This window comes from Carcharodon carcharias, chromosome 2 (genome assembly GCF_017639515.1).
Source record: "Carcharodon carcharias isolate sCarCar2 chromosome 2, sCarCar2.pri, whole genome shotgun sequence".
NCBI classification, from domain to species: Eukaryota; Metazoa; Chordata; class Chondrichthyes; order Lamniformes; family Lamnidae; genus Carcharodon; species Carcharodon carcharias.
The window spans coordinates 135025877-135042759 of record NC_054468.1 but is presented as its reverse complement, the minus strand read 5'-3'; the positions used below and the strand labels follow the sequence as shown (position 1 = coordinate 135042759).

At 55.6% G+C, this 16883-nt stretch overlaps 2 non-coding genes across 2 annotated transcripts; both read left to right on the top strand.

Annotated features, from left to right (window-relative positions):
• The first annotated feature begins 943 nt into the window (after positions 1–943).
• On the top strand, positions 944–1059 carry LOC121275497. Its single transcript, XR_005942470.1, has one exon. It is a non-coding gene; the product is annotated as a U5 spliceosomal RNA (small nuclear RNA).
• Positions 1060–3237: 2178 nt separating this feature from the next.
• Positions 3238–3355, top strand: LOC121275475. The gene has a single exon (XR_005942451.1). It is a non-coding gene; the product is annotated as a U5 spliceosomal RNA (small nuclear RNA).
• The last annotated feature ends 13528 nt before the right edge of the window (positions 3356–16883 follow it).

Here is a 16883-nt window from a genome sequence, read left to right as displayed (position 1 = left end):
CAACTTGGAAGTTGAAACTTTGTTCGAGCTAAGTGAGGGTGTTATATCTGTCAGTGAAGCTGCTTCTTCAGAACTTTTTCATTATGACTGAATAAATTGGACCAATGCCAAGTCTCACTCAGAGATCCAGGTCACATCTTGCCCCAAATCTCCCGGAGTTCCACATGTGACTATGCATGCCTGCGTTTTAGCTTTTAAATGCAGCTTTTGTGCAAAAGCACAAGCTTGTGCTGTAGCACTCATGCCTCTCACTTGCAGTATTGTAATTTCAAGCCAAATCGCAAGGTTGGAGTGCAAAAATGCAGTTGACACACAAGTGAATTACTGAGGGTGTGCTGCGCTCTCAGAAGTGCTATGACGTGCATTTTACGTGAATCCGAAGCCACATCTCACTTCTTCTGGGATGGTAAGAGGTCCCCTGGCGCTATTCCAATGAATAACAGGGGGCTCCTCCCTGCTGTCGTGGGCAATATTTAGCTCTCGGTCAGCATCAAAAAAGACACACACTATCTCCTCGTTACCGAATTGCTGTCTGGCGTTTGCAAGTTACCTGCACGTTGGCGACATTAGAGCAGTGAACACATTTGAAACGCATTTCTTTGCCTGGAAAGTGCTTTCAGATTAGTGGCAATGATCAAACACGCTCTATAAATGTGTCGCTGTTTTAACATATTGAGCCTTGACGAGAGTGGACAAAAAATCAATTACACCAAAGTGCAATGTTGAACATGAATTTGCATATCGTGCAAGATTTACAGCTGGCATGAGCGATGCTTATTGCAGTCAATATTCTGGCATTGTAAAGAAAGATTTCCATGATTTTAGTTCCTTGAAATTGGTGTCTTTTCATATTCTGAGTCTTTAGGAGAACTGTTAGTTTGTCACCATGGCTTTAGGAGAGGGCTCTCGCTTCTCACCAAGGATATTGTACCTGCTGCTTTATAATTTCCAGATTCTCTTCAATTTGTATAAATCTTTTGCTTTTTGCTATAGTTTTCCATGGAGAGAATGGATTGAGAGTTTTGAAGCATTTTTTGAATCTCTCACCTCAGTTAGGTTTTCTTGTCCACTATGCAAAAACAGATGCTATTCAAGCTATTGTTTTTACTTGAGTACTTTTTCTGATTATCAGTAGTTTTCCAGCACATTGCAATGCACAGCATTATTACAGCAGCCTTTCCAAGAAAGACACCATGAATCTATGCACTTTCCCAATCCAGATGCTGTCATGACGCTAGGTCTTTTCACTCTTGATGCTTTCTTCCTTCTGTGTTTCGCATTCCCCTCATAGCTGAGCCCTCGCTGACTGTTCTCAACTGTGTCTCCGCGTGCCTTGATAATTCTGCAAGCAAGCTCCTCATATTGAAAACAACACCCAGAGATTGCGTCAGCTACCGGATTGATCAATTGCCTCCACAGGCCCCTTCTCGTCTTCAAAGCACCAGTATAGTACGACTCCTTGCTTTAGTTTGTAACAACAAACAAATGTATTGCATACTACTGAACAAGCAAGGAAATAACAGAAGTTTAAGACGTACCTTTTCAACGTTCATTCATAACTTTCCTAACTCCATGTTTAAGGGAAACCAATAAATGTTCTGCAAAGATAAAAGCAAAATACTGCACATACTGGGAATCTGAAGCAAAAACAAAAATAGCTGGAAAACTCAGCAGGTCTGACAGCATCTGTGGAGAGGAAGTCAGAGTTATCGTTTCCAGTCCGTATGAGTCTTCATCAGACCTCCATCAGAAGTGGTCTGCAAAGCTGCGCTAAACTGAGCGTAATCCAATGCCAGATTTTACCGATCTGTTTGGCTTTACTTCAACATCTATGAGTGCTCTCTTCTTGAATGACAGGCTTCGTGGCACCCAGGCACATTATCTCTGAAGGCTCCCAAGCGAAAGTCATTCATTGAAAGGCTTTTGTTTGCAATGTACAAAATATCCAATCAATTCATAGTTAGCTTCGTATCAGACACGTCAAGATAAAGAGTGACCTGCGTTATTTATCACTTCTCAAGGCCTCTGGACATCCCAAATGTCGTCACAGCTAATCACGTGTTTGTGACGTCTAGTCACTTGTGATGTAGGAAATGCGGCAAATAATGTGCGCACAACAAACAGCGCTGTGATAATCACCAGGTAAAATGTTGTCATGAAGTGGATTCAAGACAAAACGTTGCTCACGCTACTCGGGAAGAATATGCAGCTCATATCTGAACAGAATAACCAGCACGGTTTCTTTTGAACTGTATACCTTCAGTCCACTCTCCAGAAACCTGACTCGGGACAAGCAACTTGGAAGTTGAAACTTTGTTCGAGCTAAGTGAGGGTGTTATATCTGTCAGTGAAGCTGCTTCTTCAGAACTTTTTCATTATGACTGAATAAATTGGACCAATGCCAAGCCTCACTCAGAGATCCAGGTCACATTTTGCCCCAAATGTTTTGGAGTTCCACATGTGACTACGCATGCCTGCGTTTTAGCTTTCAAATGCAGTTTTTGTGCAAAAGCACAAACTTGTGCTGTAGCACTCATGTCTCTCACTTGCAGTACTGTAATTTCAAGACAAATCGCAAGGTTGTAGTGCAAAAATGCAGTTGACACACAAGTGAATTACTGAGGGTGTGCTGCGATCTCAGAAGTGCTATGACGTGCCTTTTACGTGAATCCGAAGCCACATCTCCCTCCTCTTGGAATGGTAAGAGGTCCCCTGGCGCTATTCCAATGAATAACAGGGGGCTCCTCCCGGCTGTCATGGGCAATATTTAGATCTCGGTCAGCATCAAAAAAGACACACACTATCTCCTCATTACCGCATTGCTGTCTGGCGTTTGCAAGTTACCTGCACGTTGGCAACATTAGAGCAGTGAACACATTTGAAACACATTTCTTTGGCTGGAAAGTGTTTTCAGATTTGTGGCAATGATCAAACGCGCTCTATAAATGTGTCGCTGTTTTAACATATTGAGTCTTGACAAGAGTGCACAAAAAATCAATTACCCCAAAGTGCAATGTTGAAAATGAATTTGCATATCGTGCAAGAATTGCAGTTGGCATGAGCGATGCTTGTTGCAGTCAATATTCTGGCATTGTAAAGAAAGATTTCCATGATTTTCATCCCTTGAAATTGGTGTCTTTTCATATTCTGAGTCTTTCGCAGAATTGTTTGTTTATTATTATGGCTTTAGGATAGGGCTCTCGCTTCTCACCAAGGATATTGTACCTGATGCTTCATAAGCTCCAATTCTCTTCAGTTCGTACAAATCTTTCGCCTTTTACTAAAGATTTCCGTGGAGAGAATGGATTGAGAGTTTTGAAAGCAATTTTTGAATGCCTGACCTCTCAGTTAGGTTTTGTCTTGTCCAATGTGCAAAAACAGATGCCATTCAGCTATTTTTCTGCTGAGTACTTTTTTGATTATCAGTTAGTTTTCCCAGCACAATGCAATGCACAGCATTATTACAGCAGCCTTTCAAGAAAGACAACATGAATCTATGCACGTTTCCAATCCAGAGCTGTCATGCGCTAGGTCTTTTCACTCTTGATGCTTTCTTCCTTCTGTGCCCAAAGCGAAGGGGCGCCGTCAGGGACCTGTTAACCTTCACTAGACAATCTGCGGCGGTGTACAGACGTCGGATCCGGGCGACAAAATGCGTCCCGAAACCGAAAGCTCGCAGAGTTCCGAGTAAGTATTCGTGATCCACCCTGTCGAACGCCTTCTCCTGATCGAGAGACAGGAAGGCGCTCGACAGACCAGCCCTCTAGGAATGGTGGATGATGTCCCGGACCAGATGGATGTTATCATAAATGGTTCGGTCCGGGACGGTGCAAGACTGGTCAGGGTGGATCGTGTGGTCCAGCACGGTGCCGAGCCAAGAAGACATGGCTCGGGCGAAGATTTTGTAGTCCGTGCTGAGGAGAGAGACCGGGCGCCAGTTTTTAAGAAGGCGGAGATCCCCCTTCTTCGGCAGCAGGGCAATCACGGCCCTGCGCCACGAAAGGGGCATCTCCCCGGTAGCAATGCTCTCCCCCAGGACCCCCGCGAAGTCGTTCCCCAAGATGTCCCAGAACGCCCTGAAGAACTCCACGGTCAGCCCGTCTAGTCCCGGGGTTTTGCCCCTAGAAAGACCGTCGAGTGCGCCGGTCAGCTCCCCCAGACTTATAGGGGAGTCGAGCTTTCCGGCGCACTCCGGGCCGACCTGCGGCAGGTCCTCCCACAAAACTCTGCAAGCTTCCTCACTGGACGGATCCGGAGAGAACAGGGCAGTGTAGTAATCTCGGGCAATGGCCCTGATGCCCTCCGGATCCGAGACAAGGGATCCGTCGTCGGCCAGCAGCGTAAAGAGCTGCTTACGGACCCCGTGCCTTTTTTCCAGCGAGTAGAAGAAGGGAGAGCCATGGTCCATCTCCTTGAGGAACCAGATCCGCGACCTCACGAACGCGCCCCGAGACCCGACCAGTTGCAGGTCCCGCAGCGCGCCCTTCTTCTTAACGTACACCGACCGCAGGGCCGGGTCCGCGTCGGGCTGACGGAGACGTGCCTCCAGGTCGAGCATCTCCTTCTCCAACTCCTCGACCCTGGATTTGCGTCTCTTTGTCTACCCCTTCGCGTACTCTTGACAGAAAACTCGGACGTGAGTCTTGCCCACGTCCCACCATAGCCTCAAGGAGGGGAAGCCTCCCCGCTTCCTTCTCCAGCCGGCCCAGAAGTGACGGAACGAGTCCAGGAACCTCTGGTCTTCCAACAACAGGTTATTAAAATGCCAGTACGCGGACCCCGTCCGAGCGCAGAACGAAGTGAGCTCCGCCCACACCAGACGGTGGTCCGTGCACGGAACCTGCTGTATAGAAGCAGCCGGAACGCAGGACACGTACGCCTTCGAAACGTAAAGGCGGTCGAGTCTGGACGCTCCGACTACAGGTGACACAAAGGTGAACATGCTGGAGTCAGGATGGAGATTTCGCCAGACGTCCACTAAGTCGAAGGACCTGACCAGGTCCCGCAACTTACTCACACCTCGCGTGCAGTGCGGGGTACCGTGACGGTCCCGGACCCCGAGGGTGCAATTGAAATGCCCCCCGAGGACGATGCACTCGCCAGCGTCGATGGAGCCGAGATGAGTGGACACTTCTTCAAAGAAGCTCGCTTGCTGCTGTGTGCCCAGGGGAGCGTACACATTCACAAAGTGAAGCACCGCCCCCCCCAGACGCACAGTCAGGTGCAGCAACCGGCCTGGCACCGGCTCCTTGACCCCCAAGATCTCTGGCTGAAAATGCGGGACCAACAAGATAGCCACCCCGCCAGAATTGGAGGCTAGGTGACTCATGTAGACCCCCCCTCGCCACTCCAGGAGCCACGTGGCTTCGTCTCCCGGAACGGTATGGATTTCTTGCAGGAAGCACAACGCATACCTCCCGTCCCTGAGGACCGAGAAGTTCTGGAACCTGCGTTGTGCGCCCCTGCTGCCGCGGATGTTGAGGCTGGCTATAGTCGTCTTCATTGTCAAAGGTACATCAAACCTTCACCTTAAATAATTTAAAAGAAGAAGAGGACTTTTTAGTCCTTCCTCTCCTTCAGGAGCCCAGCGAGAAACGTTTGGACCCTCCGCCGCGCGTTCCTATCCAACTCGGGAGACTTGAGAGCCTCGCGAGTGGACCAGAACACCAGCGGAAACGAATGCCACCGGTCCAAGGCCAACTGAACGCTGTCTCGGCGACCGCGGTGCCCCGACAAAAAGTCCCGGAGTTCCCTTGGGGGGATGTGGGGGGAGTCAGGAGAGGGCACCAGGGGATCCACCGCCTCGCTTGAGAGCGACTCAGCGTAATCCCCAACACTCACCACCGACACCCCGTCCTCCTCCGGGTCATCGCCTCCAGCTTCCGACCCCTCCCCCGCATTGAGTACGGGGGCTGATTTGGAGCCGCCAGCTGGCTCTATCTGTGCCTCGATCCCACCCCCAGGATCAAGGCCAGAGGAGTCCTCTCTGGTCTCCACTAAACTTTTTGGGCCAGAGGGCAGCGGCAGTTCTGATGCCCGCTCTCCTCCCGGCACTGGGTCGTCCGGGGAGCTCAGGACAAGCTCCTGACCTAAACATAGGACGCCCGGTGTCAAGGTTTGGGAGGGAGCGGGAAGGCCCTCCTTTTCGCCGCCACCCAATGACCCATTTATATTTTTTAATATTTCCAAGCTGCAGTCCCCCAACGAGCCAGAAGGTACCTCGGGGGTGTTAAGTGCCCTGGAGACGGACACCACCACAAGGGAGGTGCCCTCAGTGACCCCCGAGGGGCCCTGTTCAGGAGACTGCAGCAGACTGGTAGGGGGAACAGTGGTAGGGGCTTCAGGTTCCCCCAGAGGGCAGGGCGAGGTTTTACTGGGTGGAGACGCCACCACCTCTTCATCAGGGGAAGGGACACGCCCAACTTCTTCAGTTTGGGCGTCACCCACTTCCTCCTCCGAAGCGTGACGTCTCTTCCGGGTCAGGCTGGGGGCTAGGGAGACCTCCATTTCCGAGGCCCCCTCCTCCTTGTCCAGCCCTCCTGGACACTCCACCCTCTGGGTTTTGGATGTTTGTTTCCCCAGCTCGGGTTTCCACATCTTTTCCCCGCCGGCCCTAGGGAGCACGCACAGGGATGACGCCGGGCCCAGCACATGGCACCTTAGCGCCCACGGACCCGGGAGCACACGCGGACACGATGCCAGGGCCGGATGATGTTTTTTCCCCCGAGCCGGTTTTTCCAGGTGTTTGGGGCGTTTCACGGGCCGCCTCCAAATTTCGGGTCTTCCTCCGCGCCTTCTTACGGCGCGGGGCTCTCCCCCCGCCTCACCGGCAGCCGAGATGGCAGCTGCTGCCAGGATCGCTTCCCCTTGCGGGGAGGGAGATGGAGTGGTGGCGGGGTGAGGAGGGGCGGTGCCAGCCGCGGCCGCTTGGGTGGGGCTCGTGGCCTTGGAGGCAGGGCAGTTCTTTCTTACGTGCCCCAACTCCTTACAGGCATGGCACCGCACGCCCTCCGTGGTCCAGAAGACCCGATAGGCGGTCCCCTCAAAATTAACTGAGAAGGCCCCCTCCAGGCACTCCTCCCGGGCCAAGCGGACGAAAACTTGGCGCCAGGAGTACACGTGGTGGAGGGCCGAGTCTTTGAGGCCGAGCGGGACTGGCGCAACCCCTGACCTGACCTCCCCCAGCTTATTAAGGTGGGGGAGGAGGAGCCCACATGGTATAAAGGGTGGGACATTTGAAATAACAATCTTCTGGGCGGTGGCCTCAAGGGGATCCACCGCCAGAAAAGTCCCACCCACAGTGAGCCCCTTCTGCAGGGCGAGTTGCACCGCCCGCTCGGACCTCAAGAAAAAGATGGCCCTCCCATACATCTTTGAGGCCGCGACAATAGCCGAGGGGCCGACAACCCCAGCCATAGCCTTTACGCAGGCCTCAATAGTCATCTCAGGGTGAGCGTAGCATTTTACCCCGAGGGCCCTGGTGAGGAGACGGAATGGCGACAGTGCAGCGGGAGCAGCAGGAGCTGCAGAAGCAACCAAACCCGCATAGGTCTTTTTTGTAGGCCCTGCCACCGGTGACAAAGCCGCCTCCACATTAGCCCTCGAGGGCCCGGCCACAGGAGATGTTGAACTGGCCTTAGGGCCAGAGCCACGCCCACCCTGGGAAGGATTGGCCATTTTCTTTTTTAAATTATATATATTTTTTAATATATATATATTTTTTTAAATATACAATGTTCCTCCCTAGGGAGAGAGGTAGTAATAACCTCCCCCTTTTGTACAGGAGAGGAGAGGAGGGAGAGGAGTGAAGGACAGGGAGGCACAGGAGGGAAAAGGGAAGAGTCCAGGTGGGTGTCTCCAATGAAAGGTGGACGTTGGGTGGGGGCCTGATGATCTTCTTGCAGGGGGAGGCGATGTCTTCACCAGCCACTGCTGGCCTTACTGGGAAAGGGCTGGGTGGGGGTGGGGGTAGCAGAAAGGTGGTTTTAACCACACACCCCCCTCTCTTCCTTCCCCAAACCTTCCTGCAGTCTTCTTTCCTCCCCCTACAAAACACAGTCCATTATTGCCCCCACCTTACAAAAGCAATAACGTTGGACACCCACCTAGGATGTTGTTTTGAGACACAGTCCTGGCCTTCCTGTCCTGAAGCAGCAACAGAAGCTGTTCTTCTTCTCTCCCTCTCTCTCCTTTTGCTCCACAGGGGCAGGTCCAGCAGCAGCAGCAGCAAACACCCTCGAGTGCAGGAGCAGCAGCAGCAGCAAACACCCTCGAGTGCAGGAGCAGCAGCAGCAGCAAACACCCTCGAGTGCAGGAGCAGCAGCAGCAGCAAACACCCTCGAGTGCAGGAGCAGCAGCAGCAGCAAACACCCTCGAGTGCAGGAGCAGCAGCAGCAGCAAACACCCTCGAGTGCAGGAGCAGCAGCAGCAGCAAACACCCTCGAGTGCAGGAGCAGCAGCAGCAGCAAACACCCTCGAGTGCAGGAGCAGCAGCAGCAGCAAACACCCTCGAGTGCAGGAGCAGCAGCAGCAGCAAACACCCTCGAGTGCAGGAGCAGCAGCAGCAGCAAACACCCTCGAGTGCAGGAGCAGCAGCAGCAGCAAACACCCTCGAGTGCAGGAGCAGCAGCAGCAGCAAACACCCTCGAGTGCAGGAGCAGCAGCAGCAGCAAACACCCTCGAGTGCAGGAGCAGCAGCAGCAGCAAACACCCTCGAGTGCAGGAGCAGCAGCAGCAGCAAACACCCTCGAGTGCAGGAGCAGCAGCAGCAGCAAACACCCTCGAGTGCAGGAGCAGCAGCAGCAGCAAACACCCTCGAGTGCAGGAGCAGCAGCAGCAGCAAACACCCTCGAGTGCAGGAGCAGCAGCAGCAGCAAACACCCTCGAGTGCAGGAGCAGCAGCAGCAGCAAACACCCTCGAGTGCAGGAGCAGCAGCAGCAGCAAACACCCTCGAGTGCAGGAGCAGCAGCAGCAGCAAACACCCTCGAGTGCAGGAGCAGCAGCAGCAGCAAACACCCTCGAGTGCAGGAGCAGCAGCAGCAGCAAACACCCTCGAGTGCAGGAGCAGCAGCAGCAGCAAACACCCTCGAGTGCAGGAGCAGCAGCAGCAGCAAACACCCTCGAGTGCAGGGGCAGCAGCAGCAGCAAACACCCTCGAGTGCAGGGGCAGCAGCAGCAGCAACGTCAAACACCCTCGAGTGCAGGGGCAGCAGCAGCAGCAACAGCAAACACCCTCGAGTGCAGGGGCAGCAGCAGCAGCAACAGCAAACACCCTCGAGTGCAGGGGCAGCAGCAGCAGCAAACACCCTCGAGTGCAGGGGCAGCAGCAGCACACAGCAGAAGCAACCCCAAAGGTAGCAGCAGAAACAGTTGAAACACTGAGGAGCAGCAACACCAACACTACACACCTTCTCTCCTCAGACCTGTTATTAATACTCCAGTAGGATTAGAAGCCAATCAGGCAACTCTAGCTGTCCCCAGACTGTTTCCAGGTGCAGTTTCCACATTCAATGACCCGGAGGTCACATTGTTTCATAGTTTACCATTGTGAGATTTGAACTCTTGATAATCTTTTAAATGAAAACCAAATCAACAAAATTGGGATAAATTAGGCACAGCCCCTAATTCAGGTCAGCTGTAAAACCAAGAGCAAAGTTTAAAGGAAACTTACAAACTTTAAATCAAAATGTGATTAAAGGGGTCAACGAAACACCCCAGTCCCCGCGGTGCCCACCGAGCACGGAAGGCCTCGAGAGTGCCAGCAGACACCGCGTGCTCCTCTCCAGGGATATCCGGCCGCGAACGTAGCCTTGTAAGAGGGACAAACAATCGGGCGGGACTCCCCCGTCGATCGCCCGCTGCCTGGACCTGTTAATGGCCAACTTGGCCAGGCCCAGGAGCAGGTTCACGAGGAGGTCCTCCTCCTTCCCGACCCCCTTCCGCACCGGGTACCCATAGATCAGAAGCGTGGGGCTGAAGTGCAAACAAAACATCAATAAAAGGTTTTTCGAGTAACTAAAAAGGGAGTGCAGCCTACAACACCCTATGTATACATGGTCCACGGACTCCACAAGACCGCAAAAAGGGCACGTGTCCTGAGAGTCCGTGAACCTATGCATTCTTTTATTATAGAGGACTGCTGCATGCAACATCCTCCAACCCAGGTCCCCGAAAGAAAGGGGGAGGACACCTCCGTAGAGGGCCTCCCATCGGGGGCCTCCGCCGCCAGACGGCAACAAGGCACGCCAGGGCGTGTCTGGGCGACGGACAAGGGCGAGAAAATGGAAGGTGTGCAGCAGCAGTCCGTACAAAAAGCCCCTCTTTGCCGTGCCAAAAGGCACGGAGGGCATGTCCCCGAGGCGGCTCATATTGCGGGGCACCAGCACCCGAGGGAGGGTTCGGGGCTTGGGGCCAATGTGGAATTCCGTCCGAACAGGGGAACGTTCAGACGGAAGACCACCGCGCACCTGGGCCACCTCAAGACCCAAAATAACGTTGGGTCCGAGCACGACCGTTCTCAGGTCTTGGATGGCATCGGCTGCGACCTGGACACTCACAGACGCGCGTCGCGCCAACTCCTGTGGGAGCATCCAGCCCAGTCCTCCACCACCCAGCAAGTCCCCGATCCTGGTCACCCCTGCGGCCACAGCCCTCCTCTCCGCCAACCACTGAAAAGGACGGAGGGGCGGATTCCTGAGCAGCGGCTCTCTGACGATTGCCGCTACTCCTGACGGGGGAGAGCTGCGTCGCGAGGCGACCACTTTCCAGACTTTGATCAGGTCCTGGTAAAAGACGGGCAACGCCTGCAAGGAGCCACCGAGGCCCAGCTGTTCTATAAACAGGAGCTGCACGTCATAATTCAGGCCGTGCACCTGACGGAAGAAATTCATCATCAGGGCACACCATTTAGGAGGAGGCTCGTAGAGGTATCGCTGCAGGGTCTGAAGGCGGAAAGTCACCACCTGTGTGCGTAGGCACACTAGCGCCTGACCACCCTCCCTAAGCGGGAGACTCAGAACCTCGGCAGTGACCCAGTGCAATCTTTTGTCCCAGAAGAAGTCGACTAACAATCTCTGGATTCTTATGCCAAAGTCTGGGGGTGGGGTCAAAGTGACCAGCCGATACCACAACATGGCGGCGATCAGCTGGTTTATGACCAGAACTCGACCTCGGTAAGATAGCACTCGGAGCAGTCCTGTCCAGCGCCGCAGGCGAGCGGTGACTTTCGTCTCCAGTTCCTGCCAGTTTGCCGGCCAGGATTCCTCAGTGGGGCAGAGATGGACCCCCAGGTAGAGGAGGCTGGTCCTGCTCCAGGTGAAAGGCCTGAGCTCCTCGGGTAGGGGATCCATCTGCCACTGACCGACCAGGAGTCCAGAACATTTACCCCAGTTGATCCTGGCAGAAGAAGCGGCAGAGTAGACCTCCTGGCACTCGCGCATCCTCCGCTGGTCAGCCGGGTCACTAAACATAAGGAGCACGTCATCGGCGTAAGCTGAAAGGACCACCCCGATGCCCGGCCTGCGCAGAACCAATCCCGACAACCTCCTCCGCAAGAGGCGCAGGAAACGCTCCACGCAAATAGAATACAACTGGCCAGACAGGGGGCAGCCCTGACGTACCCCTCTCCCAAAGCGAAGGGGCGCCGTCAGGGACCTGTTAACCTTCACTAGACAATCTGCGGCGGTGTACAGACGTCGGATCCGGGCGACAAAATGCGTCCCGAAACCGAAAGCTCGCAGAGTTCCGAGTAAGTATTCGTGATCCACCCTGTCGAACGCCTTCTCCTGATCGAGAGACAGGAAGGCGCTCGACAGACCAGCCCTCTAGGAATGGTGGATGATGTCCCGGACCAGATGGATGTTATCATAAATGGTTCGGTCCGGGACGGTGCAAGACTGGTCAGGGTGGATCGTGTGGTCCAGCACGGTGCCGAGCCAAGAAGACATGGCTCGGGCGAAGATTTTGTAGTCCGTGCTGAGGAGAGAGACCGGGCGCCAGTTTTTAAGAAGGCGGAGATCCCCCTTCTTCGGCAGCAGGGCAATCACGGCCCTGCGCCACGAAAGGGGCATCTCCCCGGTAGCAATGCTCTCCCCCAGGACCCCCGCGAAGTCGTTCCCCAAGATGTCCCAGAACGCCCTGAAGAACTCCACGGTCAGCCCGTCTAGTCCCGGGGTTTTGCCCCTAGAAAGACCGTCGAGTGCGCCGGTCAGCTCCCCCAGACTTATAGGGGAGTCGAGCTTTCCGGCGCACTCCGGGCCGACCTGCGGCAGGTCCTCCCACAAAACTCTGCAAGCTTCCTCACTGGACGGATCCGGAGAGAACAGGGCAGTGTAGTAATCTCGGGCAATGGCCCTGATGCCCTCCGGATCCGAGACAAGGGATCCGTCGTCGGCCAGCAGCGTAAAGAGCTGCTTACGGACCCCGTGCCTTTTTTCCAGCGAGTAGAAGAAGGGAGAGCCATGGTCCATCTCCTTGAGGAACCAGATCCGCGACCTCACGAACGCGCCCCGAGACCCGACCAGTTGCAGGTCCCGCAGCGCGCCCTTCTTCTTAACGTACACCGACCGCAGGGCCGGGTCCGCGTCGGGCTGACGGAGACGTGCCTCCAGGTCGAGCATCTCCTTCTCCAACTCCTCGACCCTGGATTTGCGTCTCTTTGTCTACCCCTTCGCGTACTCTTGACAGAAAACTCGGACGTGAGTCTTGCCCACGTCCCACCATAGCCTCAAGGAGGGGAAGCCTCCCCGCTTCCTTCTCCAGCCGGCCCAGAAGTGACGGAACGAGTCCAGGAACCTCTGGTCTTCCAACAACAGGTTATTAAAATGCCAGTACGCGGACCCCGTCCGAGCGCAGAACGAAGTGAGCTCCGCCCACACCAGACGGTGGTCCGTGTATAGAAGCAGCCGGAACGCAGGACACGTACGCCTTCGAAACGTAAAGGCGGTCGAGTCTGGACGCTCCGACTACAGGTGACACAAAGGTGAACATGCTGGAGTCAGGATGGAGATTTCGCCAGACGTCCACTAAGTCGAAGGACCTGACCAGGTCCCGCAACTTACTCACACCTCGCGTGCAGTGCGGGGTACCGTGACGGTCCCGGACCCCGAGGGTGCAATTGAAATGCCCCCCGAGGACGATGCACTCGCCAGTGTCGATGGAGCCGAGATGAGTGGACACTTCTTCAAAGAAGCTCGCTTGCTGCTGTGTGCCCAGGGGAGCGTACACATTCACAAAGTGAAGCACCGCCCCCCCCAGACGCACAGTCAGGTGCAGCAACCGGCCTGGCACCGGCTCCTTGACCCCCAAGATCTCTGGCTGAAAATGCGGGACCAACAAGATAGCCACCCCGCCAGAATTGGAGGCTAGGTGACTCATGTAGACCCCCCCTCGCCACTCCAGGAGCCACGTGGCTTCGTCTCCCGGAACGGTATGGATTTCTTGCAGGAAGCACAACGCATACCTCCCGTCCCTGAGGACCGAGAAGTTCTGGAACCTGCGTTGTGCGCCCCTGCTGCCGCGGATGTTGAGGCTGGCTATAGTCGTCTTCATTGTCAAAGGTACATCAAACCTTCACCTTAAATAATTTAAAAGAAGAAGAGGACTTTTTAGTCCTTCCTCTCCTTCAGGAGCCCAGCGAGAAACATTTGGACCCTCCGCCGCGCGTTCCTATCCAACTCGGGAGACATGAGAGCCTCGCGAGTGGACCAGAACACCAGCGGAAACGAATGCCACCGGTCCAAGGCCAACTGAACCCTGTCTCAGCGAGCACGGTGCCCCGACAAAAAGTCCCAGAGTTCCCTTGGGGGGATGAGGGGGGAGTCAGTGGAGGGCACCAGGGGATCCACCACCTCGCTTGAGAGCGACTCAGCGTAATCTCCAGCGCTCAGCACCGACACCCCGTCCTCCTCCGGGTCATCGCCTCCAGCTTCCGACCCCTCCCCCGCATTGAGTACGGGGGCTGATTCAGAGCTGCCAGCTGGCTCTATCTGTGCCTCGATCCCACCCCCAGGATCAAGGCCAGAGGGGTCCTCTCTAGTTTCCTCTGAACTTTTTGGGTCAGAGGGCAGCGGCAGTTCTGATGCCCGCTCTCCTCCCGGCACTGGGTCGTCCGGGGAGCTCAGGACAAGCTCCTGACCTAAACATAGGACGCCCGGTGTCAAGGTTTGGGAGGGAGCGGGAAGGCCTCCTTTTCGCCGCCACCCAATGACCCATTTATATTTTTTAAAATTTCCAAGCTGCAGTCCCCCAACGAAGCCAGAAGGTACCTCGGGGGCTATCGAGGTTCCTGGAGACGGACACCACCACAAGGGAGGTGCCCTCAGTGACCCCCGAGGGGCCCTGTTCAGGAGACTGCAGCAGACTGGTCAGGGGGAACAGTGGTAGGGGCTTCAGGTTCCCCCAGAGGGCAGGGCGAGGTTTTACTGGGTGGAGACGCCACCACCTCTTCATCAGGGGAAGGGACACGCCCAACTTCTTCAGTTTGGGCGTCACCCACTTCCTCCTCCGAAGCGTGACGTCTCTTCCGGGTCAGGCTGGGGGCTAGGGAGACCTCCATTTCCGAGGCCCCCTCCTCCTTGTCCAGCCCTCCTGGACACTCCACCCTCTGGGTTTTGGATGTTTGTTTCCCCAGCTCGGGTTTCCACATCTTTTCCCCGCCGGCCCTAGGGAGCACGCACAGGGATGACGCCGGGCCCAGCACATGGCACCTTAGCGCCCACGGACCCGGGAGCACACGCGGACACGATGCCAGGGCCGGATGATGTTTTTTCCCCCGAGCCGGTTTTTCCAGGTGTTTGGGGCGTTTCACGGGCCGCCTCCAAATTTCGGGTCTTCCTCCGCGCCTTCTTACGGCGCGGGGCTCTCCCCCCGCCTCACCGGCAGCCGAGATGGCAGCTGCTGCCAGGATCGCTTCCCCTTGCGGGGAGGGAGATGGAGTGGTGGCGGGGGGAGGAGGGGCGGTGCCAGCCGCGGCCGCTTGGGTGGGGCTCGTGGCCTTGGAGGCAGGGCAGTTCTTTCTTACGTGCCCCAACTCCTTACAGGCATGGCACCGCACGCCCTCCGTGGTCCAGAAGACCCGATAGGCGGTCCCCTCAAAATTAACTGAGAAGGCCCCCTCCAGGCACTCCTCCCGGGCCAAGCGGACGAAAACTTGGCGCCAGGAGTACACGTGGTGGAGGGCCGAGTCTTTGAGGCCGAGCGGGACTGGCGCAACCCCTGACCTGACCTCCCCCAGCTTATTAAGGTGGGGGAGGAGGAGCCCACATGGTATAAAGGGCGGGACATTTGAAATAACAATCTTCTGGGCGGTGGCCTCAAGGGGATCCACCGCCAGAAAAGTCCCACCCACAGTGAGCCCCTTCTGCAGGGCGAGTTGCACCGCCCGCTCGGACCTCAAGAAAAAGATGGCCCTCCCATACATCTTTGAGGCCGCGACAATAGCCGAGGGGCCGACAACCCCAGCCATAGCCTTTACGCAGGCCTCAATAGTCATCTCAGGGTGAGCGTAGCATTTTACCCCGAGGGCCCTGGTGAGGAGACGGAATGGCGACAGTGCAGCGGGAGCAGCAGGAGCTGCAGAAGCAACCAAACCCGCATAGGTCTTTTTTGTAGGCCCTGCCACCGGTGACAAAGCCGCCTCCACATTAGCCCTCGAGGGCCCGGCCACAGGAGATGTTGAACTGGCCTTAGGGCCAGAGCCACGCCCACCCTGGGAAGGATTGGCCATTTTCTTTTTTAAATTATATATATTTTTTAATATATATATATTTTTTTAAATATACAATGTTCCTCCCTAGGGAGAGAGGTAGTAATAACCTCCCCCTTTTGTACAGGAGAGGAGAGGAGGGAGAGGAGTGAAGGACAGGGAGGCACAGGAGGGAAAAGGGAAGAGTCCAGGTGGGTGTCTCCAATGAAAGGTGGACGTTGGGTGGGGGCCTGATGATCTTCTTGCAGGGGGAGGCGATGTCTTCACCAGCCACTGCTGGCCTTACTGGGAAAGGGCTGGGTGGGGGTGGGGGTAGCAGAAAGGTGGTTTTAACCACACACCCCCCTCTCTTCCTTCCCCAAACCTTCCTGCAGTCTTCTTTCCTCCCCCTACAAAACACAGTCCATTATTGCCCCCACCTTACAAAAGCAATAACGTTGGACACCCACCTAGGATGTTGTTTTGAGACACAGTCCTGGCCTTCCTGTCCTGAAGCAGCAACAGAAGCTGTTCTTCTTCTCTCCCTCTCTCTCCTTTTGCTCCACAGGGGCAGGTCCAGCAGCAGCAGCAGCAAACACCCTCGAGTGCAGGAGCAGCAGCAGCAGCAAACACCCTCGAGTGCAGGAGCAGCAGCAGCAGCAAACACCCTCGAGTGCAGGAGCAGCAGCAGCAGCAAACACCCTCGAGTGCAGGAGCAGCAGCAGCAGCAAACACCCTCGAGTGCAGGAGCAGCAGCAGCAGCAAACACCCTCGAGTGCAGGAGCAGCAGCAGCAGCAAACACCCTCGAGTGCAGGAGCAGCAGCAGCAGCAAACACCCTCGAGTGCAGGAGCAGCAGCAGCAGCAAACACCCTCGAGTGCAGGAGCAGCAGCAGCAGCAAACACCCTCGAGTGCAGGAGCAGCAGCAGCAGCAAACACCCTCGAGTGCAGGAGCAGCAGCAGCAGCAAACACCCTCGAGTGCAGGAGCAGCAGCAGCAGCAAACACCCTCGAGTGCAGGAGCAGCAGCAGCAGCAAACACCCTCGAGTGCAGGAGCAGCAGCAGCAGCAAACACCCTCGAGTGCAGGAGCAGCAGCAGCAGCAAACACCCTCGAGTGCAGGAGCAGCAGCAGCAGCAAACACCCTCGAGTGCAGGAGCAGCAGCAGCAGCAAACACCCTCGAGTGCAGGAGCAGCAGCA